Raw genomic sequence first — 26,084 nt, forward strand, 5'->3', positions numbered from 1 at the left:
TGGTGCAACAGTTTATTCCAGATCTTCAATCATATCTGCCCCCATCAGTAGTAAATATCTTCTTATATATATAAAAGTAAAAACAACCACCCGAGTGACATTATAATTATATTCCATATAGTAATAATTATGGGTTTCATCAGGATTATTAATTCCCGTCATCGTAGTGGGTAACAACCCGATCTTCTGCATGCCCCAGCATAATTCTCTTGCCTTGTAATTCGAGATAATATAATATATTTATCAACACAAAAAAAATATTCCAAAATAGATAATTCAAATCCATCAGTTTAAGGCTCATTTCACGTCCCCAAATTACGGCCATGCAGAGATCTGCCACAATCTTCAGGATGATATTAACCAATACGTCGCCTCTTCTGTGTTTACACATAATAATTCATATTTTAAAGTCACTGGCTTCACTGTTGCCTGATTTAGAAATTTCTATTTTTATGCCACCTATTTCTTTTTTTTCTTTTCTTTTTGTGGGTTTGTTTTCCATCCTGGTTTCTTTTCTACAAATTGTGTATCATCCGGTCGGATTTTGTTCTGCTTTGTAGATTGGTCTTGTTGGTTTTGTTTTTGTATCTCATATTTCTTTTTTATCCCTTGTATTTCACCTAATTGGTTTCCATGCTTATCCTTGCCTTGATAAGTCATCACCTTAAGGTTAGATGCCACTTCTCTCAGATTTGTAGATAGTCCAGCTGGGGTATCCAATAAATCCAAAGGCAATTCTTCTGGTACAGTCTCTATATTTCGATATTTTACCTTTATTTCCGGCTCCTTCTGCTTATCCTGTATTATACCTGAAGATGTTAAGTTCATTTTCAACCTATTTTGATAAAATTCTTCCGCTCTTTCAACAGTGTTTAGCTGATATCTTTCTCCTTGATATCTAAATATAATACCAACTGGGGCGTCCCACCTGTATAAGATATTTCTCTTTTTTAACTCATTCACCAGAAAACCAAATTTCTTCCTTTCCATCAATATCTTAGGTGGGAGTTCCTTGTAAATCCAGATCTTTCTTCCATGCAATTGCAACTTAGAATTGAAGGAATTTTGCACGATGTTATTCCTAATTTCTCTATCTGTAAAATAAATCACCACATCTCTAGGCAATTGCCTATGCTTGGCAATCCAGGAGTTAATTCGATAAACTCTGTCAATCCTACAAAACACTTCATCAGGTTGAACCTTTAGAATCCCAGCTAGAAATTCAGAAGATATTTTCCTTAAATCATCTCTATTATTTTCCTGCAAACCTCTTAATCTTATCGCATATTCTGTGAAATTATATTGTGCCATTAAAATCTCTTTTTCAATCTTCTGTTGCAGATTTTCTGCATTACCATACTTTTGATCAGCATTCATTTTAGATTTTTCTTCTAAGCTATTATCCTGAATATTTATCAAGTCATTTTCAATTTTTTGGATTCTATTGTCCAATTTATCTTGAATTCCTTCCATTTTAGACTCTAGTACATTAGTATTTGTGTCCAACTGCATCATAAATTCTGTAAAACCATTAGCCATAGATTTCACCAATTCTTTAATTTCCTGCTTAAATTTTTCAAATTGCTGATTCACAATCTCCTCCCTTCTTTCAATCTCTTCTATAAAAAATTCTATTATATTAAAATCAGGTTTCTCAGACTGAAGAATTAAGACTTGTTCCTTTAAGTTATTGGTGGGGGAATCCCCCCCCCTTCTTGTTTATCTGACTTTATGAGTCTCGGTGCCATGTTTCTGCCCAGGCAGACTTTGTTAAAAAAAAAAGCAAGAAAGACTTCTTTCCAATCAACAACAATATCTGGTCTCCAAGGGAGAGAAAAAGAGAAAAAAAACACAGGAGCGAAGTTTTGTCTACAAATGTAGCCAGTGGTATTTATTCCGCTACATTGTAGTAATAAAAAACGGAAGGACTTTTCCTTTCTGCCTCTCCTCCAGCCGACGCCATTTTTTAAAAGGCTTTTTTCCTTTCCTCTTTCTTTTCCTCCTCTCTCTTAAATAATTTCTTTTAAAAAATCAGTAAAATACTTGCAGTTCAGTATTATAGGTCCAGCTCACATTTTCTTTGAGTAATCTGTTAAATTTGCAGGCTTGCTTTTGACGCCTGGCTCTGCATCAGCAGAGGTCTCCCAAAGCCCGGAGCAGCGGCTGGGGATACGGGGCATCTCATCCGCTCCGTCCCAAAAGTAAAGGAAAAACTTTTGGGACTCCGCAGAGAGTTCTACCCACCCCTGCCGGCTCTATCTCCGTTTCCTCATGGAAACGGAGTTTTTTCGAGCCACCATTCCGTTGTGAAGGCGGCTCTGACAGGCGATGGAAGCTGACGATCCCGAAGGAACGTCTGGCAGCGACAAACAGCAAACAGGAAGTCGCCAAGCAGAAAAAGTTTGATCATGTGACCATGGGAATGCTGAAATCGTCATAAGTGTGAAAAATGGTCATAAATCACTTTTCTCAGTGCCTTTATAACTTCAAATGGTCATTAAATAAATGATTGTAAGTCAAGGACTACCTGTATAACTCATGAGCTCACATCAAGAGAGACATCAACTGATATTAATAAATTCCTTCTGTTACTAGTTCTGACGCTTGTCCCTTCAGAAACTGACTGCAAAATAATTCAAAGTTTTTCTTTACAAAAAACAAGGCACAATTAAACCACAGATCCTTTTTGTCATCATGCATCCAACTATTGTACTAATTTTGCAGTTTTGCAAAAAAGAAAGCATGGATTTCCCATGATGCATCTGCAGATGATTTATCATTAGGATTGTTTACCGTAATTTATTAACTTTGATTAATTTTGATTAGTATTAACAATATGTAGTGATGTTATGAGGGAAAAACACTGTTATTATCATATTATTATTCGAGAATACTATTTTCATTACTGTGATGCTTATTACTCAAAAAAACTAACCAGACAACACACTGTCTATATGGATTTTGAATACGTTGCTCTTATTTATATTAATAAAAAGAACAATTATATTTTTAAAAATCTGCAGGTCCATAGGTTTTGAATCTACCAGAACTGGGGTTTCAAGCTGACGTCCCATGGGCTGGATGCATCATGCTCAGGCCACGGCCACCCCAACTCAGTGAAGGGGAAAAACATTTTGAAACATCCAATGACAGCAAGTTTGATGTGATGCAGCGAGTTTGACCCCCATATACTAGATGCACTAGTTGTGGAGATGAAAGTTTAGGACTGAGTTTTTCCGCATTTAGTACTGGTAGAAAGTTTATGACTGCATCACATTCACATGGTAATCAGAAAAGGCAGCAAAAATAGGTGAAATATAAGATGTTTATCTCCAAAAGCTGGTAACTGAAATCAACAGGCTGTTACAAGTGGAAAAAAACCCCAATGCAGTGAAGAAGGCTAGGACTTGCATTGGGAAATCCATAATAAATAATTTATTGCCCATGAGTATCTTTCCTTCTCTCATTCTGTTTATATAAATCTTATAATTTTACATTGTGTGAGTTGGTTGATCTTTTAAAATTACAACTCAGTGCAGCTGCTGCACTGGCAGATGTACTGCAAAAACTGACAAGGAAATCCTAGTAAGAAAAATTGTGTTGAATTGTGTATGATGAGCAAAGAATTGTTTATTGAATGTTTATTGAATAGGAACTTATGCCCTGGTTAGTTTCCTGGGTGGGAGCTGTCACAGAAGTTTGGAGAAAAAATTACGCAGTAGCGAGCTGCCTGAAAGCAGGGATCTTTAATTCAGGAAGGCAAGAAACATGGAGACACAGCTCAAATGTTCCTGGATTGTAGACCAATTGTACAGGTACCGATTCTTATTTTTATACATTTATTCCTTTGAAGTCTTTGTGTAGTTTAAGGATTATACGTGTTTCTTTAGTTACGGTGATTGCTCTGATTTCGGTTTTCCTTTTGGTCTAATTTTGCTTGGTATTCTGTTTTTTTTCCTGTCTTGAGGTCAATCTTCTCAAAAGGAGGAAAGGAAGTTTATGTAGGTTATTATGAGTAAATGTTTGCTTTTTGTATTGTCTGGAATCTATGTTTTTGTTATTTCTAGTGATAGCCTCTGGCAGTTTTCCAGGGCTTTCCATTTGTTTGTTATTCTTAATCTTTTTAAGGATCGCCTCTGTTTAAGATCGACAGCTGTTTGTGATACCACAAATCTGTTATTGCTATCTATGAATCTGTATCCCTTCGTCCCTGGTTCGTATCCCATGAACCTCAACCTTCTGGATACTTTGTCTCCCTTATGTCTCAATTGCTTGGGGATGTGCACATTGGCTGTGACCCCAAATATATGTAAGTGTGACACCTGTGGTTTCCTTTGGTACATCAACTCATATGGAGTTTTATTCAGTACGCTGGACCACAGCCTGTTTAACGTGTAGTTTGAATAGATGAGTGCTTCTGACCAGAAATGCTGCCCTAAACCGGCATCCTCTAGTGCGCACCTCATCATGGTCTGCAGTGTTCCGTTTTTCCGTTCTGCGACGCCATTTTGGAAGGCGGAGAACGGCGAAGACGTGTAATAGACTATCCCGCATGCCTTTAGCCATCGCGAGAAGTCGCTCAACAAAAATTCAGACCCCCGGTCTGTCATTATTTGTCTGATCCTAGTGTTATGTTGTGTTTCCACCCTTCCATAGAATTCCTTAAATTTTTGGAATACCTCGTTTTTGTGCTTCAGGGTGTACACGAAGCCATAGCGGCTGAAATCATCCACTATGGTCAGGAAGAACCTCTTCCTGTACTTGATGGAGGGCCTTAGTGGCCCCACTAGGTCCATGTGTATGAGTTGGAAAATTGAATTGGTTGTGCGTACTGACTTTTTGGGCCTGGGTTTGGTTCTTAATTTTGAGCTTTTACAAATAGAACACTCGAGATAGTTCTCACAATTTTTTATTTTTACACCTTTGGAGCATTCCATCATTTTCTGTACCACAGGGAAACTGATGTGCCCTAGTCTTCTATGTAACAGGTGTGCACAGTTGTCATGCATTAGTTTTCCTATCGCTGGCTTCTCCTTCCTGGGTATCCCCTGCTCACTTGAGTCGTTAGTGGTGTGTGCTTGACTGACCCCCTCTACTTCCTCATTTGTGTTGTTTGGGTTGTCGGGTTTTGCCCTCCGGTGGTTGTTTACCTTGGGCTGTGTATCCCTAACTGGGTGGAAAAATGGCAGATCCTCACTGATCACTGTTCTTCCTATGCTTTTGCCCCCTCTAGTTACATGTGCCTTTCCTTCTTTGAATGTCACCTCGACATTGTTGTCCTTGCTCAGCTTTAGTGTGGCAAGGATATTGTAGGGTATATTTGGCACCAATAGCACTCCTTCTATCATCCCTATCCCTGGCACGTGTGTGTTGCCTTTCCCTGTCACTTGCACATTGTTCTGGTTAGCCACTTTTATTATAAAGTTCTCCTTTGTGAATGATGTTAATGAGTTCTGATCATATGTGGTGTGGTTTGTGGCTCCCGAGTCCAGTAGCCATGTGCCTTCCTTCCTGTCCTGATCGTTGTGCTGCTCTTGGTTTCCCAGTCCATACAGTGACCCATTCTGGCTCTCCCTGGAGCTGTCCCTGTAACTCCTTCTGTCCCTAGGGCTAGGGAAGTCCCTGCGCCTGTGCCTGTCCTCTGGTGAGCACCTGTCGCTGTATCTCGCCCTTTGTTTGGGTCTGTCCCTCCGGTGTGACCTGTCCCTGTCCCCTACGTTCTTAGAGCAGTCCCTTTTGTAGTGGTTTTTTGAACCACATATGTAGCACTCTGTGTTACTGTGACTCCTGCCCTGTGGCTCAGCCCTTCTGCTGGGTCTCTGCTCTCTACGGCTTAGTGAGCGGTCTTTCCTAATGCTGTCTTCGGCTATGAGTTTGCTTGTTAGTAATTCCAGTGAGAGTTTCCCTGAGCCGAGGTTATCTATCTGTGTGATGAAAGTGTCCCAGCTGGGGTCCAGGGAATTTACTATAATACTTATCATAGTCCTCTCACTTATGACCTCCCCCCTTTGTGTCAGTTGGGCCCTGGTGGCATTTAATGATAGCAAATGCTCGCTCATTGGGGTCCCTGCCTTGAGTTTGGTGGCATAGAACTCTCTGGATAGTCTGGTGGTGCTTGCTACGCTTTGACAGTAAAACAGTTTATGCATCCTCTGTATTACCTCTAGAGTGGTTAAGTGGTGGCTAATGCTAGAGTAAATGCTGGGGGTAATGCTAGCAATAACAATGTAATAGGCTTTATGGTGGGTGCAATCTAATTCAAAAGTCCAAGGTTTTTCTGGGGGGTCAATGACTAGAGATAATAATAAGTCCTTCAGCAGGGCGACTTGGAGCTGCTGGTTCCAGTCCAGGAAATTTTCCCCATCTAGCCTTTGGGAAAGTCACTTGGTAAAGTCCCTGAATTGTAGTTTAAATTACTTACATTGTGTCGCTGTCCATGGTTTCTCACATAAGGGTACTCGCAATAAGGCAGGGGGATGACTGTGGCAAGTCTGAACTGACTTGCTTCTATGTGTCTGCGTCGGTCTAGCTCTATGTCTCGTTCCATTTCTCTTACAGGGAGGCACTGCGCATGCCTGAAGTTCATTTCAGCCCAGCCGCCGTGGAGTGAGGAGCTCGTCCCTGCTGCTCCCGGATGAAGGCCCCAATCTTCTGGATGGGCCTTCGGTTCCACTTTGGCCGGCCTCGCTTGGTCGTAGCCGCCTCGGATCGCCATCTGGATCTCCGGGAAGCGGTGAGGGTCGTCGGCGAAGGTCGGAAGTCCCGCTGGGGCTGCGAATGGTCCCGGATGGCCCGGCCTCGCGCAGATGCTGCCTCCGGGTGTCAGGCCGAGTCCCCTGCCCACCGATGGCCGTCCCCTGCCTGCTGACGGTCCCGCGGATCCTGGGTCTGGTCCCGGTCGCCGGTCGGGTGAGTATTCCCATTGTCCTCAGTGCTCCGTCCCCATGGGTGGGCCTCCCGGGAGTCGTGGGTAGCGTTGGGTTTGCGCGGCGGCGATCTGCTCCCCTGGGTGGGCATCGGCGCTGGTTCCCCTTGCGTCGGTGTTCCCTCTGCGCTTCGGCCTGGCGCCGGAGTGGGTGTCCGGTAGCTTCATTTCGTCCCCTAGGGTCGCGGTGATCAGTTTGATTGCCCTGTTGATCTCGGGCTCGGTAGGCGAGCTCGTGGGTTTTGGTTTAGGGCTTTCTTGTCCATCGCGGTAGTTTTGGGTGGTTACTCTCGAGTAGGCCCCGATTCCCGCCATGAGATTTAAATCTCGGGAATCTATTGGTGGTTGGTCGGCCATCTTTGGTGATGTCCTCCCAAGATGGCCACCACGAAAAGGGCGCAAATTCTTTTTCGGCCTTTTCGGTGGGCTTCTGGTGGGGGCAGCTTTCTCTTACCGCGTCTTCGTCGCTGTAGTCCGACTCATCTTCATCTTCCTCACTCGCTGCTTCGCAGCCTTTGACCAGGCTTCGGAGTTCCGCGATGAGGTCGGTGTTGCTTTGTGCCGAGTCTATCAGCTTCAGGAGTTTTTTTTTTAGTTCGTGCTTCTCTCTCCTTGGGCTCTCGTGTTCCTTCCACCCCTTGTCGCGTCTGATTGGGGTGCATGGTTGGTGGAGTAGGTTGCTCATTTCGGGTGCCTCTCCTTGCGTGTCTTCGGGTTGGGCAGACCGTTCTGCCATCTTCTTGGTGAATGCCCTGGTATTCACCCTGTCCGTCGTGGTCCTTTGTATGGAGCCCCCTGACATGTCCTGGAGTGTTAGGGTTGGGCTATTAAACCATCCTCTGCTACCATATTGTTAAGGGCGTTCAAGGATCGTGCCCAATGACTCCAACAAGCAGGTATTCATCAAATCAATAGTCTTTATTTACAAGGCATCTTATCATTGCAGGTACAGATCTGGAACTGAACCTGGACCGCATGGCTGACCCTTAAGTACCCCCTGGGCGTGGCTAAGGTAAGGAGGGGTCATTGGGTTAGGGTGGACCTTGGGGGTTGGCTTGTCCAGCCCCCCTGCCTCTAGCCCTGGATCTGAGGCAAGGCATTTATTCCTGACAGGCTATCATATAAATTCCTGCAGGTAAAGGGAATCTCAGGCCTCCTTGGCGCCAGGATATAGGTTGTAAAATATCTGATGACACAGGCCATGCTAGTAAATCGAATCCAAGTCCTCCCTTCCTCCACTTGAATGGCAATATCATTTTTAGGATCTGACATGCTACCCTCCTTAGAAAACAAAAGGGTCCACCTGTAAAAAAAAACAAATATACACAAGATTTCAAGATTTCATGATAGTATATCAATAAGGTTTGTTAGGGTATTGGGAGTGAAATTTTCTCAGTAAGATTGAAGCCCTAACGTCGTGTTTAGCGATCCATTCATTGTGTGCTGATGGTAAATGTTTCCAAGCAACTAAGTATTGGACTTTCCCTCTGTGGATCCTAGAGTCAAGGATTTCCTTGATTTCAAAGTGTTGTTCACCTTCAATCATGATGGGAACAGGTGGTGTAGATGCAGGTGGTCTGAGGGATGAGATTATTTCTCATTTGAGTAAACTGATATGGAATACTGGGTGGACTTGCCTGAGTGTCTTTGAAAGGAGTAGTTCAACTGCTACTGGATTGATGATTCTAGTGATGGGGAAAGGTCCAATGAACTTTGGCCCTAGTTTTTCCGATGGTTGTAATGATTTCAGGAATTTTGTAGATAAGTATACTCTGTCTCCAACATGAAAAGGTTTGGGTTCCATCCTTTTCTTGTCAGCTTGAATCTTAAAAGCTTCTCTAGCTTCCTGTAAGGCTAATCTAACCACTGGCCATGTGTTTTGCAAATTATCCATCCACTCCTTAAGTGAGGGAATGGTGGGTTCTTCCATGGGTAGTTCAGGCATGGGGCTGAAATCCTGGCCTGTTGCTACTCTAAAAGGGGTAAAACCAGTGCTTGAATGTACAGCATTATTAAACGCAATCTCAGCAAAAGGCTGAGTTATCCTGTTGAAAATTAATGAAACATCTTAAATATTGTTCTAGCACCGAGTTCAAAATTTCAGAATTACCATTAGTACAAGGATGAAAGGATGTGCTCAACCCCTGGCCAGTACCAAGTAAGCCCAAAAACGCCCTCCAAAAGTTGGAGGTGAATTGAGTCCCTCTGTCGGAGATGATCCTTTGTGGAGCACCATGAAGTCGATAAATGTGTATTAGGAATAATTTGGCTAAACTTTTAGCAGTTGGGATCTTTTGGCAGGGTATAAAATGTGCCTATTTTGAAAATAGGTCTGTCACAACCCAAATAACAGTATTTCCCTCACTGTTTGGCAATTCCACAATGAAGTAAGCCCAAAAACGCCCTCCAAAAGTTGGAGGTGAATTGAGTCCCTCTGTCGGAGATGATCCTTTGTGGAGCACCATGAAGTCGATAAATGTGTATTAGGAATAATTTGGCTAAACTTTTAGCAGTTGGGATCTTTTGGCAGGGTATAAAATGTGCCTATTTTGAAAATAGGTCTGTCACAACCCAAATAACAGTATTTCCCTCACTGTTTGGCAATTCCACAATGAAATCCATAGCAATCTCTCTCCAAGGCGCTGAAGGTTCAGTTACCTTCTGCAATAGACCTGGGGATTTCCCCTGGCGTCTTTTTGCTCCTTCACAAATGGGGCAGCTAACTACATAGCTTTCTATGTCCTTTTTTAGTGATGGCCACCAAAATTGTCTTTTAATCAAGTGTAAAGTTTTCACAAACCCAAAATGTCCAGCTAATTTGGAGTCATGGCACCTTACCATTAAGCATAGTCTTTGGCTGGCAGGAACATACAACTTCCCCCCCACCCAAGCCAAGTCTTCTTTCATCAGGCAGCTGGATTTGTTGTTCAAAAACCATTCATCAGTGGCCAATGCTTATTTAAAATTTTGGGTGGTGTCATTGCCCATCAATGTCTCTTGTATTGCCTGGGATCTGGTGACTACTTTAGCAGCTAGTTGATTGTTTTGTACTATGGGTTTGATTACGTCTGACTTTGCACTATGGTATTGCGGTTTTCTGGATAGTGCATCTGCCAGAAAGTTTTTTCCCCCCTGGGAGATATTTTAGAGTAAAATCAAACCGTTTAAAGTACTGAGCCCATCGTACTTGTTTTCGGGAGAGTTTCCTTGGGTCTTTAGGGCTTCTAGATTTTTATGATCAGTCCAGACTTCAAAAGGAGTCTTACTACCTTATAGGAAGTGCCTCCAGGTTAACAATGCCCAACGAACTGCATAAGCCTCTTTCTCCCAAATGGCCCACCTTTGCTCAGTCTCATTCAACTTTTTGGATGTGTAAGCGCAGGGTTGTAGTTGGTCTTGCTCATTCTTCTGAAGCAGGACCGCTCCTATTGCCACATCGCTGGCATCTGCCTGTATGACAAATGGTTTCTCCGTGTCTGGGTGTTTTAGAATTGGTTCTGCTGAGAACAGTCGTTTTAAGTTTTTCAAATGCTGCCTGGCATTCCATTGTCCAGTTCAATGGCTGCTTTGGTTTAGGATTGTCCTCCCCCTTCATTTTTAAGAGCTTGGTGATGGGGAGGGCAATCTGAGCGAAAGCAGGGATAAACTGGCGGTAAAAGTTGGCAAACCCCAGGAAGTTCTGTAACTGTTTACGTGGAGGGTCCCAATCAAGTACAGCCTACACTTGGAGGATCCATCTCAACTCCCTGATGTGAAATGCGGTATCCCAAATAGTCAATCTTCTCCTGGTGGAATTCACATTTGGAAAGTTTGGCATAAAGTTTGGCAGAGCAGAGTTTGTTTAAAACTGCCCTGACTAGTTTTACATGTTCTGCTTTGGTCTCAGTATTGATTAAAATGTCATCCAAGTAGACCAGGACCCCCTTATATAAATGCTGATGCAGCACTTCGTTTATTAACTGCATAAACACTGCAGGAGCTCCTTGTAACCCAAAGGGGAACACCTTGAATTGGTAGCAGCCGAGGGGGGTGTTAAATGCCGTTTTCCACTCATCCCCCTCCTTAATTCTGACACGGTAGTAAGCCTCCCTTAAGTCCAGCTTTGAAAACATTTTCCCTTTAGCGAGGTGTGCTAACATATCTTTCATAAGGGGGAGAGGATACATGTTCTCCACACTGATAGTATTGAGGTTTCTAAAATCAACACAGAGACGTTTTGAGCCATCTTTTTTCTCTCTAAAGAGTACTGGAGCTGCAATTTTTGGTCAGGCTGGCTTGATGAAACCCCTTACTAGGTTTTTCTCAATTAATGTTCTCAGCTCTTCCAACTCCCTCGGTGACATGCTATACATCTTGGGTTTAGGGAGTTTTGCGCCGGGTAAGATTTCTATTGCACAGTCAGTGGCGCGGTGGGGGGAGCTCATCTGAGGCTTTTTCGCTAAAAACCTCAGCTAAATCCTTGTATTCCCTCAGTTGGTGTGGCGTGACCAGGCATGGCTGTTTCTTGATTCTCTGCCCCCTCAAGTCCTTTATGTGGATACTCAGCAAAAGTCACATTCATCTGAAATTTTATGATGCCTTGTTTCCAATTGATTTTTGGGTTCCATTTTTTCAGCCATGCAAGGCCCAGACCCAACGGCTATCCCATGCCAGGTGCCACTATAAATGTAAGCCTCTCCTCGTGGCTTCCGATGCCTATATGTAGAGGCTCTGTAGCAAAAGAAGCTGGCTCCCCTCCTGCTATTGATCCATCTAGTTGGCAGAAAGCAATATGGTTTTTCAGCTTTCTTACATTAATCCCTAACTTCTCTACTAGGGTTGGGCTGATCAAACAACGGGTGCACCCTGAATCCACTAGAGCGGAGATACTTATCTCCCTGTCCTGGTTTGGGATAAATAGTCTTAAGGGGAGGGTAAATGGTTTAATTGGTTTGCTTACCAGTGGCTCATCATCTGGATCGCTTCCGAATGAGTGTGATTCCTCATGTTCAGATGCCAGGGTTTCCTCCCCAAAGGGGGGAGGGGATGGGCTCTCTGTGGTCTGCCTGTTCCTCAGGGCAGTCTCCTTCCCACGCTGACCCAGTTTTGCCAGGTTCTCCTCCGGTGGGTGGTTCCGGCCAGGTGTTTGCGAGCGACACTCTGCAGCTCGGTGCCCCTCTTTTCCACACTTGAAACAGGCTGAAGATCTTGGGGAGAATGCGGTTTGTGATTTGATGGGCTCTTGCTTCTATTGGGGGGGGGGATTTCTTCCATGCTCGCCCTGCTCGCTACTGGTTTCTGGCCATATCGACCTCAGCTTCTTTGGCGGTGAAATACCATTCATGTAGGTCATTCGGTGCCCCTTGGGCCACGCAGGCATTGTATAGATCATCACTCAGCCCATCCTTGAAACAGCTCACCAAAATATCTTCCAGCCAGTGCACACGACACGCGAGGTCCCAGAATTCTTCAGTATACTCTGCTACTGGCCGTCGCCCTTGCTTCACCACCTTAATGCGGTTGCGTGCTTTGCGATCTGCCCGTGGGTCCTCGAACCGATGTCGCAGAGCCATCATGAAACGGTTGAAATTCTGCAATTCTGGTGTGTTGGCGTTATGTAGGGTCACCATCCACCTTGCTGCGGCACCCTCTAGGGCTAGGGTCACAACTCGCACTCGGGATCCTTGGGTTTGGAAATCACGCCCATACTCTTGCATGTAGGTTAGCACATGTGCCAGAAAGAATCCTAATTGTTGTGGATTCCCATCAAACTTCACCCCAAGGGAGGGAGTTTCTCTTTCCAGTTGCGGGACCTGGGGCTGGTTGTGAATGGGCACTGGTGTGCATGCTGCCTGGGGGGGAGGGTTTGCTAGGTCTTCTCCCACTGCTGCTGCGCCCTCTCTCGATAGGCAGGCTCCAGAAGGGGGGTGCCTCCTGTGGCATCCTCCGCAACGGCTGCCCCTTCCGCACCCTTTGGTTGTTGTCCTAGCTCCCTTCGGATGTTGAGATTTTCCAAAGTTTCCATCACCAATTGGGTTATATGCCTCTTCAGATAATCCTCCCTCAGTGGTGCTTCAGTCAGTCCCCCTTGGTCAGCAAGGGCTTCTAGTTCCAGTTTCCACCCCGGTTTTCAGTTGCCACGGTTGAGGGTGACTCCCCTGGTTCTCTCATCCCAGCTATCTTTCTTCCCGGTGCCAATTGACCAGCGGGGCTTTTCAGGATTCTCCAGGGTTATCTCATCCTTTCCGATGGGGTGCACGAAACAGGCATCCGACTGGGTGGGGGTTGCTGTCTCTCCCTAGCAATTGGTTTGTCCCAGCTCTCTGCTTCGTTCACACATGGTTTGCAAGGTCCCCTCAGTAGAGCGAAGATTGCTTCTCTGGGTTGACCGTTTTGCAGATTGTGCTTTCTGTAAGGATCGCCTCTCCTTCCAACTTAAGAAAGTACGAACTCTTGAAACGTGGTTGTTCAAAAGGATTCTTTTATTAAGCAGAAGTGACAGCCATCCAGCTAAAGCACAATCTGAATGCCCTTAGGCAAAGCAGTAGGATTAAAGTGGTAGAGACCCTTCCCTTTAAGTCAGAATGCAGATTTTAGCCAATACACAAGTGTGAAGAAGTTTTCTTTACTATTTCTTTTGAGAACCCGAACAAACATGCATTCCCACCACTACCCTTTAAAGTGAGACAACCCACATGGCTATCGTATAAATTCCTGCAGGTAAAGGGAATCTCAGGCCTCCTTGGCGCCAGGATATAGGTTGTAAAATATGTGATGACACAGGCCATGCGAGTAAATCGAATCCAAGTCCCCCCTTCCTCCACTTGAATGGCAGTATCACTTTTAGGGATCTGACAGTGATTAAGTTTAGGGATTAAAGATTAAATTTTAGGAATTAAAGATTAAAGATTAAATTTAGGGATCTGACAGTGACACTTTTAGGGATCTGACAAAATATCTTTTGTCTGGTCTTCCAAAGATTATTGCTTTGCCTCTTTATCTTTATCTATTTATCTATAAAGAGATACCTCTTTATCTTTTGAATGAAAACCGTCTTAGATTCTGTGAGGTTTGTCCTTTTTAAAAGAATCTTGTTTTACTTCTTCTAATGTTCTGATGTTGTCAATTTTTGGGTTATATCTCCCTAAAATTTACTGCACAACAATTCCATGTATTTTCTTTATCCTGGTTTAGAGAGAATCTACTAACCATTTCCAAGCACAAATCTACATGCCCATACCTCAGTGGCTCCCACACCTGAGACAGCCCAAGAGCAGTTTAAGATTCTAAGCTGTGGAAGTGGGGTTTTCCTTAATATTTTGTTTTAAGGCAATGCTCGTGGGCAATATAGGATACTCATCAGAGAGGTATATGAAATTAAATGTTTTCTGGAAGCCATCTTGTGACTACAATTAATCAGCAAGATACTCAGGAAACTGAATTATTAATAAAAGATTTATAAAAGTTTGCAGAACCAGACTCTGTGAATTCATTTGCTATTGTGCAAATGTTTTTGAACATTTTAAAGATTTTAAGTGTAAAAGGTCCCCTCTCTTGGCTGTGCTAATAACTGCTGATTGTGGTATCTTCCTAGGCTTTCCTTTGGAATCCTGATGCCAAAGGAAAGCGTTTTCGGGTGGCAGACCTGCAATCTCCTTCCCAATTCCAAACATGAGGTGTGCAGAGGCAAAAAAAGTGCATCACGTTTCAGGCAACAGATCTGGCCAGAAGGAAAGAGAAGGTGAGTCAGATGAGAAGAGGTACTTTTACTGAGTTTGAAATGATAATGGCTAAAGCAAGGCAAGATCTCATTCAAAAGGCGCAAAAGTTACAGTGAAAGTTTCCCCAAATCCCTCCCCCCAGGTCCCAGACTGAATGTCCAATCTACATCCCACATAGTGTCATGTGTTTTCGTTCATCTGGAATTCTAGGACGGTTGGCCTTGACTAGGTGTAAACAACTAGTGAATGATCTCTGGTGGGCCAGGGATGGGGGTTGCTCCTCCATCCTGGTCCTTCTTGACCTCTCAGCGGCTTTCGATATCATCGACCATGGTATCCTACTGCAGCGACTCAGGGGGTTGGGGGTAGGAGGCACCATTTTACGATGGTTCTCTTCCTACCTCTCGGGCCGCTCGCAGTTTGTATGGACGGAGGAAGAGAGATCCACCCCAAGGCCCGTCACATGTGGGGTGCCTCAGGGGTTGGTTCTCTCCCCCCTGCTCTTTAACATCTATATGAAGCCGCTGAGTGAGATCATTCGTGGTTTCGGGGTGAGGTACCATCAATATGCTGACAATACTCAGCTTTACATCTCCACCCCGGATCACCCTGGGGATGCCCTTTCTGTGATGTCCCGTTGCCTGGAAGCGGTGCGGGCCTGGATGGGAAGAAACAGACTCATACTCAACCCATCCAAGACTGAGTGGCTGTGGATACCGGCATCTGGCGATCTAGTGGCCCCGTCACTAGTGATCGGAGGGGAGGTTCTTACTCCCTCAGAAAGGGTCTGCTATCTGGGTGTCCTCCTGGACTCACAGCTATCTTTAGAAGATCATTTGATGGCTGTGACCAGGGGGGCCTTCGCACAGGTGTGCCTGGTGTGCCAGTTGCTCCCTTTCCTAGATCGGGATGCCCTTGCCACAGTCACTCATGCTCTTGTTATGTCTCGGTTGGACTACTGTAATGCCCTCTACATGGGGATGCCCTTGGGATGCACCCGGAGACTACAGTTAGTCCAGAATGCGGCCGCCCGGGTTGTTAGGGGGCTTCCCGGGTTACGGCGGCTTCCCAGATTACGGTGGCCGCCCGGGTTGTTACGGGTACTCCCGTGTGACACCTCTCCTGTGCGAGCTGCACTGGCTACTGGTGGTTCTTCGGGTTCGTTTCAAGGTGCTGGTGCTCACCTATAAAGCCCTACATGGCTTAGGCCCGGGGTACCTGCAGGGTCATCTCCTGCCATCCTCCCATCGTCCGGTGCGCTCACACAGAGTGGGCCTCCTCAGGGTGCCGTCAGCCAGACAATGTCAGCTGGCGGCTCCCAGGGGGAGAGCATTCTCTGTGGGAGCGCCGATCCTCTGGAATGGGCTGCCCACCGGCCTCAGAACAGCTCCTGACCTCCTCTCCTTCCACCACGAATTGAAGACGTGGCTTTTTCACCAAATGGGCTGAATCCGTAGGGTTGATTTTTTAAAAAAATTTGAATTTGAATTTATTTTGATCAATTTTAAATCGATTTTAATGTTTATGTAATTTTTTATGTTCTTTTTGTAATCTGCCCTGAGTCCTTCGGGAGAAGGGTGGCATATAAATTACATACATACATACATACATACATACATAAAAAATCCATTCAGTAGCCTAGTAATTCTTGAAAGCAAACTTCCCTTTTAGTTCACATGGGTCTTCATCACACCAGCACACTTCCCAAACCCCAATGCCATGCCCCTCCCCCTCCCCGTTACTATGGCAGCCGATAGCAAGCAAGCATCAAAGGGAAAACCCATGCTGGAGTTCTGGCTGACATTCTGCCCTCCTGCAGTAGAGGCGTTAGTCCTAAGAAAAAAACATAAGACAAAGAAGACAGGATAGAAGCAATCTACAATACAGGAGAGTAAAATAACATTAAGGCTTGTCAGGGTATTTAGTGTGAAACAGTTGAAGGAGTTTGGGGGCTTGGACATTCTGACTGTTCACCCATTCAGACTGTGAGTGGGGGGGGAATGTTTCCAGGCCACCAAATATTGTACTTTGCCCCTATGTTTCCTGGAATCCAGGATCTCCTTGACTTCAAAATGTTGCTTACCTTCAATGAGGAAGGGAACTGGAGGGGCACGTTGGGCTGGTCAAAGAGGAGATACATGCTCAGGCTTTAACAAGCTAACATGAAACACAGGGTGGATCCACCTAAGGGTTTTAGGAAGCTCTAACTGTACCATGACCGGATTGACGATCCTAACTATGGGGAAAGGACCTACATACTTGGGCTCCAGTTTCTTAGATTTCTTGTAAGTACTTTGTAGATAGGAAGACCCTGTCCCCTACCTGGAACTCTTTCAGTTTAGTTCTTTTCTTGTTGGCTTGTTTTTTATGGGCTTGATATGCCTTGTCTAGTGCCTTATGGGTGACGGGCCAAATACATTGAAGCTGTTCAATCCACTCCACTAAGGAGGGGATCTGAGGCTTCCCCTGGGGCAGTTCTGGTATAGGGACAAAATCCTGACCAGAAGCAACTTTAAACGGGGTGAAGCTAGTGCTACTATGGATTGAGTTATTGTGTTAGGAATAAGATTATTACCTAACTTGTTGGGTTGGCAATATATAAACCATCAATGTATGTTTGCAGTGTATTGCAATTGTATTGTATAGCTTTAAGACTGCTGTATTGCATCATACTGGGTCCTGATTGGTTAGCTGTGTTGCCAATGTCCTTAAGAGGGAGCTAGAAACATGGCTTGTTTTCTTTGTTCTGGCTCTCTGATATCTCTATCTGACTTACTGTATTACTGTTTGCACCTCCAGAAGAACCGTTTACTGTGTATGATTAATATGACTGGTATGAAGACTTTGTTTATTGGACTGTGCTTTATTTTTCCTGAAAGTAAACTGTAAAACAACTCAGTGTATCTGTGTGGTGACCGTGCTTATTCATAACTACTCTCAACCACTTTCATGTGCACACCCTTGCTACACAAGGATTATTCCTTAACACTGGTTATGGGCCCAGGATACTGAGAGTTAGTGTGAATACACAGTACCCTATTCAGACAGCTGTTTTTGTGTGGTTTTTTTGTCCAAGTGAAGATGGCATAAGAACAGTCAACCAGCATATCCCTGATAACCCATTTTGATGGGACGAATTATGTTTCCTGGTCTATGAAGTGCAGCCTACTTCTGCGTAAAGAAGGGCTGTAGTTCATGATCCACCGGATGTAAATGTTTGGGATCCAGCAGACAATGAAGATGCAAAGAAAATAGCCAAATTTAACCAGGATAATGAAAACGCTCTTTGTATAAGCGGACTGACACTGAGTGATCAGCAGCTAGTCCATATTCGTGGTGAGGAGTTTGCTGCCAAGTGTTGGGACATTCTGAAGAGGACTTATGTTCGTGATAGTGTGGGTGCACACATACACCTTACACGTAAACTGTTTAGAGCTCGTCTTCGGAAAGGTGGAGATATGTTAGCTCATTTGGAGTTTATGAAGGGAACTTTACAAGAGCTACATGAAAAGGAGCTGATTTTTTCAGAGCTGCATCAGGTTTATATCATTCTTTCTTCTTTGGATGAAAGTTATGATGATTATATATCTTCATTGGAAGTCCTGACCAGAGATGAACTGATATTGACTGGCATAACCGGAAGATTGTTAGAAGAGTCCAGAAGAAGGCAAGATAAAGACCAACTGAGAAAGAGACAACCACAGGAAGAAAACCTGTCTTCAACTGCCTATACTGTTAGAAAGTGTTTTTCTTGTGGGGCTAAAGGTCATATAGCTAGATTCTGTAAAAAGGTCAAGAAACTGAATAGTGGTAGTCAACAGAGAGCTAAAAAGGATGTTAGTTCAATATATCCAGCTCAACTACAACTGTAAACCATGATTTGTGGGTAGTTGACAGTGGAGCATCACAGTCTATAACTAGGAGTAGAGAGAAGTTTGTTAACATGACCAAGAGTAAACAACATGTATCATTAGCCAATGGATGGAAAATGAAAGCATCTGGAGAAGGTACTGCATATTGTTCATGTATAAATGAGCATATTATGGCTTAAAGCAGTCAGATTATGAGTGGAATAAATGCATTGTCAATGAGTTAGTTGCTCTGGGTTTTGTAGCTGGCAAACTGATCCATGTTTGTTTAAGAGAAAAAAGGATGGTTTAGATTCTCTGTTATTGCTATTCACTGATGATATAGCAATTATTACCAAACCCGAATATGAAGCAACTGAAATTGTTTTTGTGTTACAAAAGAAGTTCAAAATTAGAAATTTGGGAGAAATTAAACATTATCTGGGTCTTGACATAGTGAAAACTAGGAAAGGTTATAAAATTTCACAAGCTAAGAAAGTTAGCCAATTGCTGAAACATTACAACATGGAGCTCTGTAAGCCTGCTAAGACACCAATGAGTCAGGAATTCAAGCATAGTAATATTCAAAGTCCTGTATTCGATATCAATCCTTAATTGGTAGTCTGTCATATCTGAGTAATTGGTCTAGGCCAGATATATCTTACAGTGTAAATCAACTGGCTAGATATAATGCTGAACCTACTGAAAGGCACTGGCAAGCCGCTAAGTGAATACTTAGATAGCTGAAGCAAACGATTCATTATTCGTTATATTTGGAGCCTAGTAGTGACTTAGTTTTAACAGCATACTCTGATGTAAATTTTGCAACTCATAAGTCAACATCAGGTATAGTGGTAATGTTGGGTAATGCTTTGATAGGATGGAAATCTATTAGGCAAAAGCACATTAGTTTGTCAACTATGGAAGCTGAGTTTTCATGTTTATCCTTAATGTGTACTGATGTTCTGTCCCCGTCTCACACATGCACACAAACAGATAGCCAGGGGTTAAATAAAACTGGCAGGCAACAAATTCTTTCGATAAGAGGATTGGCAACAACGCAGTAGCTGCTTGCCAAGAACTTTACTCATAGAGGGAGGGGGTGTTCCTCCGTCAGATAAACCCAAACAAGATACACACAGTTCAAGAATTGTCAAGTCCAGTCCATATTAAATCCAAGGCAGATAACGTTGTTTCAAAGATACAATGTGACTCGCTAGTAGTTAGTTTTGTCCGTCACAGAGTCTGAATGGCCACCTCACTCCCTTTTATCCCCTGTGGGGTGTGGTCCAGTGACTCAGCTTAATCTCTGGCACGCCTCCTTTTCTGCTGCGTGCGCTTGTCTCTCCGACGCTGGCGTGGATCCAGCCAAGACTTATCTCCGTCACTGTCCAACTATGAGGAGATACCTGGCTCCTGGCCAATCTCTTCTCCTTCGGGAGACACCTGAGGCATTGCCAGAGAGGAGGGTCCTGGAGAGGGAGGCCTGGCCAACTCCTCTCCTTCATGTTTGGAGCCTTCTCCCTCCGATAAATCGGCCTTGGGGGTCGGAGTCACAACAACTGAACTGGTATGTTATAAACGATTGTTAATGGATATGGGATTAACTGTGAATGATCCGTTTGTCATTTATGAGGACAATCAATCTGTAATAAATATGGCTACTAATATAGCTGTAAGAACACGGTCTAAGTATACTGATTTGCGATACTTAAATGTTAGACAGTGTATACAAAGGAAATTGATTCAGTTGGAGTACTGTATGACTGAACACAATATTTCAGATCATTTCACAAAGGCTCAGGGTGCAATTAAGCACAAAGCGTGTTGTGAGTACTATGGTTTGAGGATGTAAGGTGTTATATATTGACCTATCCAAAGGGGAGGATGTTAGGAATAAGACTATTACCTAACTTGGGACTTCCAGTTGGTGACTCGTGGCGATACGGAGATAGGAGAGCAATCTCTGCTCCCCAACCCCGGATTTCTTCGTGTTTTGGGGGACCCTTAGGGGCGCAAAAGCTTGGAGAGCGTTGCGAACTAAAGAGGAAGTCAGGCAAGCAGAAAAGCACGGTGTGAGCACTCCCCACTCGACCAGACGCCTCTGTTAACCCCAGCACGATTGCGTCTATCATTCAATGGCGGACCCGAGGCCATGATAAGCCAGCAAAGAGCCAGGGAGTGAAGAAGATCAGTGGAGGCAGTGTCAGGAGCGGAGTCCTTTCTCCCTGATCACAGTAGCGACCTAGAAAATTGGAGAAGAGAGATCGGTCCTGTCAGGAGAGAAGACTCACAAAAGGAAACCGAGCGGCGACTTGGCGGAAGGAGAACGATTTGATAAGCTGAACCGACAGGATGTCACGGGAGAATAAGGAGATCATTCTACCGTAGCGGAGGCACAAGGAGAAAGATCAGTGGGTCGCTACGAGTAATAATAAAGTGGAAGAAATGTTGCTACTATGGAGAGATTCGACGGAGAGACCAGTAGACGGAGATTTAGGTTGAGATCGAAAAGGAAGGAAGCAGGAAGCACGGCCATTACAAGGAGCAGGCAGTAGAAGAGGAGCGTCCAACGGAATCAAGAAAGGTGCATCGAGTGTATATTTGAATAACTTGAACTAATCGGAGAAATTGCTGTATTAGAATGGAGAAGCAGAACGAGGACTTTGAAAACACCCGAGTTTAAAAGGTTTGGAACTGAACTGGATTAATGAATGGAAACTGCTAAAAAGCCATTAAAAATACCTGAAACAAAAAACAATAACGAATTCCAATGAATAAAGTGAAAGAACTTTGGACTTGCTCCTTGGAACAGATCTATAAAGTTAAAGTACCTTACTCTTGCTTTTCTATCTTTTTTGTGACTTCCCCCCTTTTTTATTATTAATTAGTAATAAATTGATAGTAGTTTATATAAACATCATATATTTTAATAGGCAAATAATCGAATAGTAATTGAAATACAGAAACAATAGTTGATAACTCTCTATTTTTTATATACTTATAAATGTATCTTATTGCATAGAAACAAGATTTTTTTTGGTAAGATTAATTGAATTAACTATTTATAACCATAATTAATTAATTATAAGCTAAGTAGATAAATTGGATACTTTAGATTTAGATATTGACTAATATATATTGATTAACTTAATTTTTATGTATTTGAATATAGATATTATTGTACAGAAATTGAAGACTTTCTCTTAAGATTATAGGATAATTTCTGATGGTGAGCTCATCTCTCTGTAGGGAAAACAAAACATAAGAAACACAGGAAATATAGGCAACAAGGAAATACAAGGTATAGAATTATAGATACAAGCTTTCTTTGGACATGATTAAGGTCATGTTTAGTAATACTAGAAATTAAGACAACGATAGATAAGGAGAATAAGAAAAAGTAAATTAGGTAACTTTAGTGGATGATAGTTTGGAGGAACATTGAAAGGATAGTGAGAGATCAGAAGAGGATCCTGAAAGAGATGACAAGTCTTTCCACAACAGTGTTAAGAACAGGAAAAAAAACTACCTCAAACCCCACAATTACTATGGCCTCACCCACAACTCAAAAATCAACAGAAGGACTATCTAAAACCGAAAAATTTGTGGTAATTCCAACAATGTATGCCATGCAATCCACCCTGACACTGATACAAGAAACGATGGTAAAAATGCAGGAGAAAATGTCCAGCAACCATGATGAACTAAAGATAGACATCCAATCTTTAGATTGCAAGATGAATGACATACAAGAGTCAATTCATAAAAATGAACAAAAAATGGAGAAAGTTGAAACCAGGGTGGAACAAAATGAAAAAAAGCTTGAATTGGTAGACCAAAAGTTGATGGCTCAAAATAGAGAACTCGAGGATTCCATCATTCAATTGGAGATGGACCAGGCGGCCTTCGATTCCAAAATGTAATGGAAGATAAAGAGGAAGATTTGGGACAAGTGATGGCAGAGTTGATTGCCGAGGCCCTACAACAGGAGAAACAGGAAATAATAAAAGAGTTGGATGAAGTGTATTGGGTACAGACAAACTATGCCAGAAAGCATGAGCTGCCAAGGGAGGTCCATATTAGGTTTGCCAGGCAAAAAATCAGAGACATATTATATAATATAACAAGGGAAGAGCCGATGATTTATAGGGGGAAGGAAGTGATAACGCTGAAGCAGGTCCCTAGGAGAGTGAGGGAACTGCGAAAAGACTATTGTTTCCTAGCCATGCAACTAAACAAAAGAAACATCTTGTTTAGATGGATCCTACTGGAAGGCATGCTAATCACGTGGCTTGGGGGGAAAATCAAGATAGATAGTCTTGTAACTGCACAAGACCTTCTAGATCAATTAGAAGGGATGGAAGAAGAGCAGAGCAGTAAGGAAGAAACTGAAACAGCAGCCCAAGAAGAGGAAATCCCTCAGCAACGAGATTCCAAAGAAGGATCCCCGGAAAAGAAGGAAACAGAAGAAAAAGAAGGCAAGGACACAAAAGGAATGAAACCAAGAACTCAAAAGAGTCACAAGAGCAAACAAAAACTAACTCCGTTCGGGGAAACTGGAAATGGAAGGTTGGAAATTAATGTCGATAAATGTTAATGGTCTGAACGAGAATAGAAAGAGGAGACAAAAACTGAACTAGCCAAATGAAATGTCGATATTATATGCCTCCAGGAAGTCCATATAAGAAAGCAAGATGAAAAATATCTACAATACAACAAATTAGGGAAAAACTTTACAGCGTTAGCGGGGAAAAAAAGGGGGGTAGCAATATATGTTAAAGGAGGGATTGTTGCGGAACAAAAATTTGCTGATTCCAAAGGAAGAACGCTAATGGTAGAGATAATGGTAGAGATAAAATTATAATGGTAGAGATAAAAAGAGGAAACTCACCAATACTACTGGTAGCCATCTATGCCCCAAATAAAAACCAGGGGGAATACTACAAAAAATTACATGAACAAATAAGTAAAATGGAATATAGTAATATCTGCATAGTGGGCGACTTTAATGGAATAACGAATACTGGCAAAGATTATAAGAGCAGCAAAGTAAACAAAAAAAGAGAGATAAACTACCCCAACCTTTTTTTGACTTAACAGAGGAACTGAATCTAATAGACATTTGGAGGACCCTACATCCAAATGAGAGAAAATATACCTTCTTCTCAAATCCCCAAGTATCATGGTCTAGAATAGATATGATGTGGGTTAGCAAAAGATTGGGATTGGAAATTGACGCTGCAGAAATTACTCCTAATATATGGGCAGATCACAATCCCCTAGAAATAAAATCCCCTAGAAATAAAATGGAAAGCCCCACAGAGAAAAAAAGTTTAGGAGATGGAGGCTAAACACACAAATTTTAAGAGAAAAGGAATACATAGAAAAAATTATGGGAGAATTGAAACTATTTTTTAAAGAAAATGAAAACCAAGAAACATCCCGAACAAACCTATGGGACACAATGAAGGCATACCTAAGAGGATTAACAATAACCTATAATGCACATAAAAATAAAGAAAAACGGAAGGCACAAAAAGCTCTTCAGCAAGAAATTGGGGACATGGAAAAGAAATTACAACAAAATCCAGGAGATAAGGTGACAAAAGAGAACTTGACAATGTTGAGACACAAAATGAATATACTAGACCAGGAGGAATTGGGAAATGGTCGTTGCTTACCTGAACGACCCTTTTATCCTCGCTGTGAAGACACTCCTTAGAATGGGTATAGATCACTCCTATTTGCACAGCTGAGTGTCAATCAAAATCCCTCTGGAGCTGGATCCACCTCACTTCCTGCTCCTTCCTCAGACTTTTCACGAAGACACTTGGTCCAAGAGCATTAGGACGGTCACGAAGACACACCACCGGATAGCCGAACAGGAAGCAGACAGCTAGACAACTAGGGAAAGAAAAGCAGACCCCCACCAAGGCCAGACCCGGCGAAGATCAGGGAGGGACGGAGTGTCTTCACAGCGAGGATAAAAGGGTCGTTCAGGTAAGCAACGACCATTTTCCTCCTCGCTGTTCAGACACTCCTTAGAATGGGACATACCCAAGTTGAAGGAGAAAAAGGGAGGGAACTAAGCCAAAGACTGGCCTTGTGGAGAGATTACAGCCTGTAACACCCTTCTGCCAAAGGCAGCATCTGCAGAGGCAAACTTATCTAGCCTATAGTGACTTACAAAGGAAGAAAGGGAAGACCATGTGGCCGCCCGGCAAATATCATCTACTGAAGCCTGGGTAGCCCAAGCCGCTGAGGTTGCGGCGCTACGAGTAGAATGGGGCATTATACCACCTGGGACAGGGGCCTCCCTCAATTCATATGCCTTAGCTATACAGGCTTTGAGCCACCTGCCTACTGTAGTTGAGGAAACCTTCTGACCCAAGGAGGAGGGAAGGAAAGACACCAGCAGCGCCTCAGTCTTGCGAAAGGAGGAAGTCCTTTTAAGATATCTTCTCAATGCCCGTCGGACATCCAATGTATGCCATCGCCTCTCAGCAGGGTGACGAGGGTTCGGGCAGAAATTAGGCAAGACGAGTTCTTGGGCTCGATGAAAACGAGTGTTCACTTTGGGCACAAAGGCTGGGTCTAGGCGTAAAACGACCCGGTCTGGATAGAAAACGCAGAGATCACTCCTCATGGACAAAGCTGCAATTTCAGACACCCTGCGAGCCGAAGTAATTGCCAACAAAAAGGCCATCTTTAAAGACAAGAAGCGTAGGCTGGACGAAGCAATGGGTTCGAACGGTGGACCCGTTAAGGCCTGCAACACTAAGGTAAGGTCCCAAGTGGGGTAGCGGTGAATCGGCGGCGGCCGTAAGTTTGAAACCCCTTGGAGAAAGGAACTGATTCTGGGGTCCTGAGACAAAGGAACACAAGCCTCTCCTGACAGGACAGTTGCCAGAGCCGCCACCTGTCGGCGTAGAGTCGCGGGAGCCAAGCCCTTGGAGAATCCTGCATGCAGAAAACACAGAATGTCCGGAACAGAAGCAGTTGTGGGATCTACGTGATGATCCCCGCACCATCTCGTGAAGGCAGCCCATGAGGCGTTATAAATACGAATTGTTGATGGTCTTCGAGCTGCCTGAATAATGGAAATAACGTCGTCAGACAAATTGTCCTTGATGAGCTTTATGCGCTCAAATGCCACACGGCTAATCGAAGCCATTCTGGTTCCGGATGACGGATGGCTCCTTGAGTTAGTACTATCTTGCCGGGTGGAATCTTGCACGGTGGTTCGACCGATAAGTTCTTGAGGTCGGCGAACCACTCTCGACGGGGCCAATACGGTGCTACCAGTAGAAGGTTCACCCGTTTGTGAATGACCTTCCGCACGACCTTGGAGATGACAGGAAGGGGAGGGAAGGCATAAAGAAGGCCCCGGGGCCACTGACTTCGAAGAGCATCCAGCCCCTCCGCTGCTGGACATGGATAGCGGGAGAAGAATCTCGGCAATTGGGTGTTCTGAGCCGTCGCAAACAGGTCCACTAGGGGAAGGCCGAACCCCCTGGACAGGTCCTGGAACAAGCCGGGGTCCAACCTCCACTCGGCGTGATCTATTTGGTCTCTGCTGAGCCAATCTGCTTCTCGATTGAGAGTCCC

The 26,084-nt window shown here is 43.8% G+C and overlaps 1 long non-coding RNA gene across 1 annotated transcript in view; it reads left to right on the forward strand.

The window, feature by feature from the left end:
• The window catches only part of LOC148116649 (uncharacterized), a 39,683-nt gene that overhangs the window by 1,694 nt on the left and 11,905 nt on the right, over window positions 1-26,084 (forward strand). The window contains exons 2-4 of the long non-coding RNA XR_015732091.1: window positions 6,559-6,909; window positions 7,872-7,937; window positions 14,499-14,645. This is a non-coding gene — a long non-coding RNA (uncharacterized LOC148116649). The remainder of the gene's footprint in view (window positions 1-6,558; window positions 6,910-7,871; window positions 7,938-14,498; window positions 14,646-26,084) is intronic.

This window comes from Pantherophis guttatus, chromosome 1, assembly GCF_059756535.1.
Source record: "Pantherophis guttatus breed Tessera chromosome 1, ASM5975653v1, whole genome shotgun sequence".
Lineage (NCBI taxonomy): Eukaryota > Metazoa > Chordata > Lepidosauria > Squamata > Colubridae > Pantherophis > Pantherophis guttatus.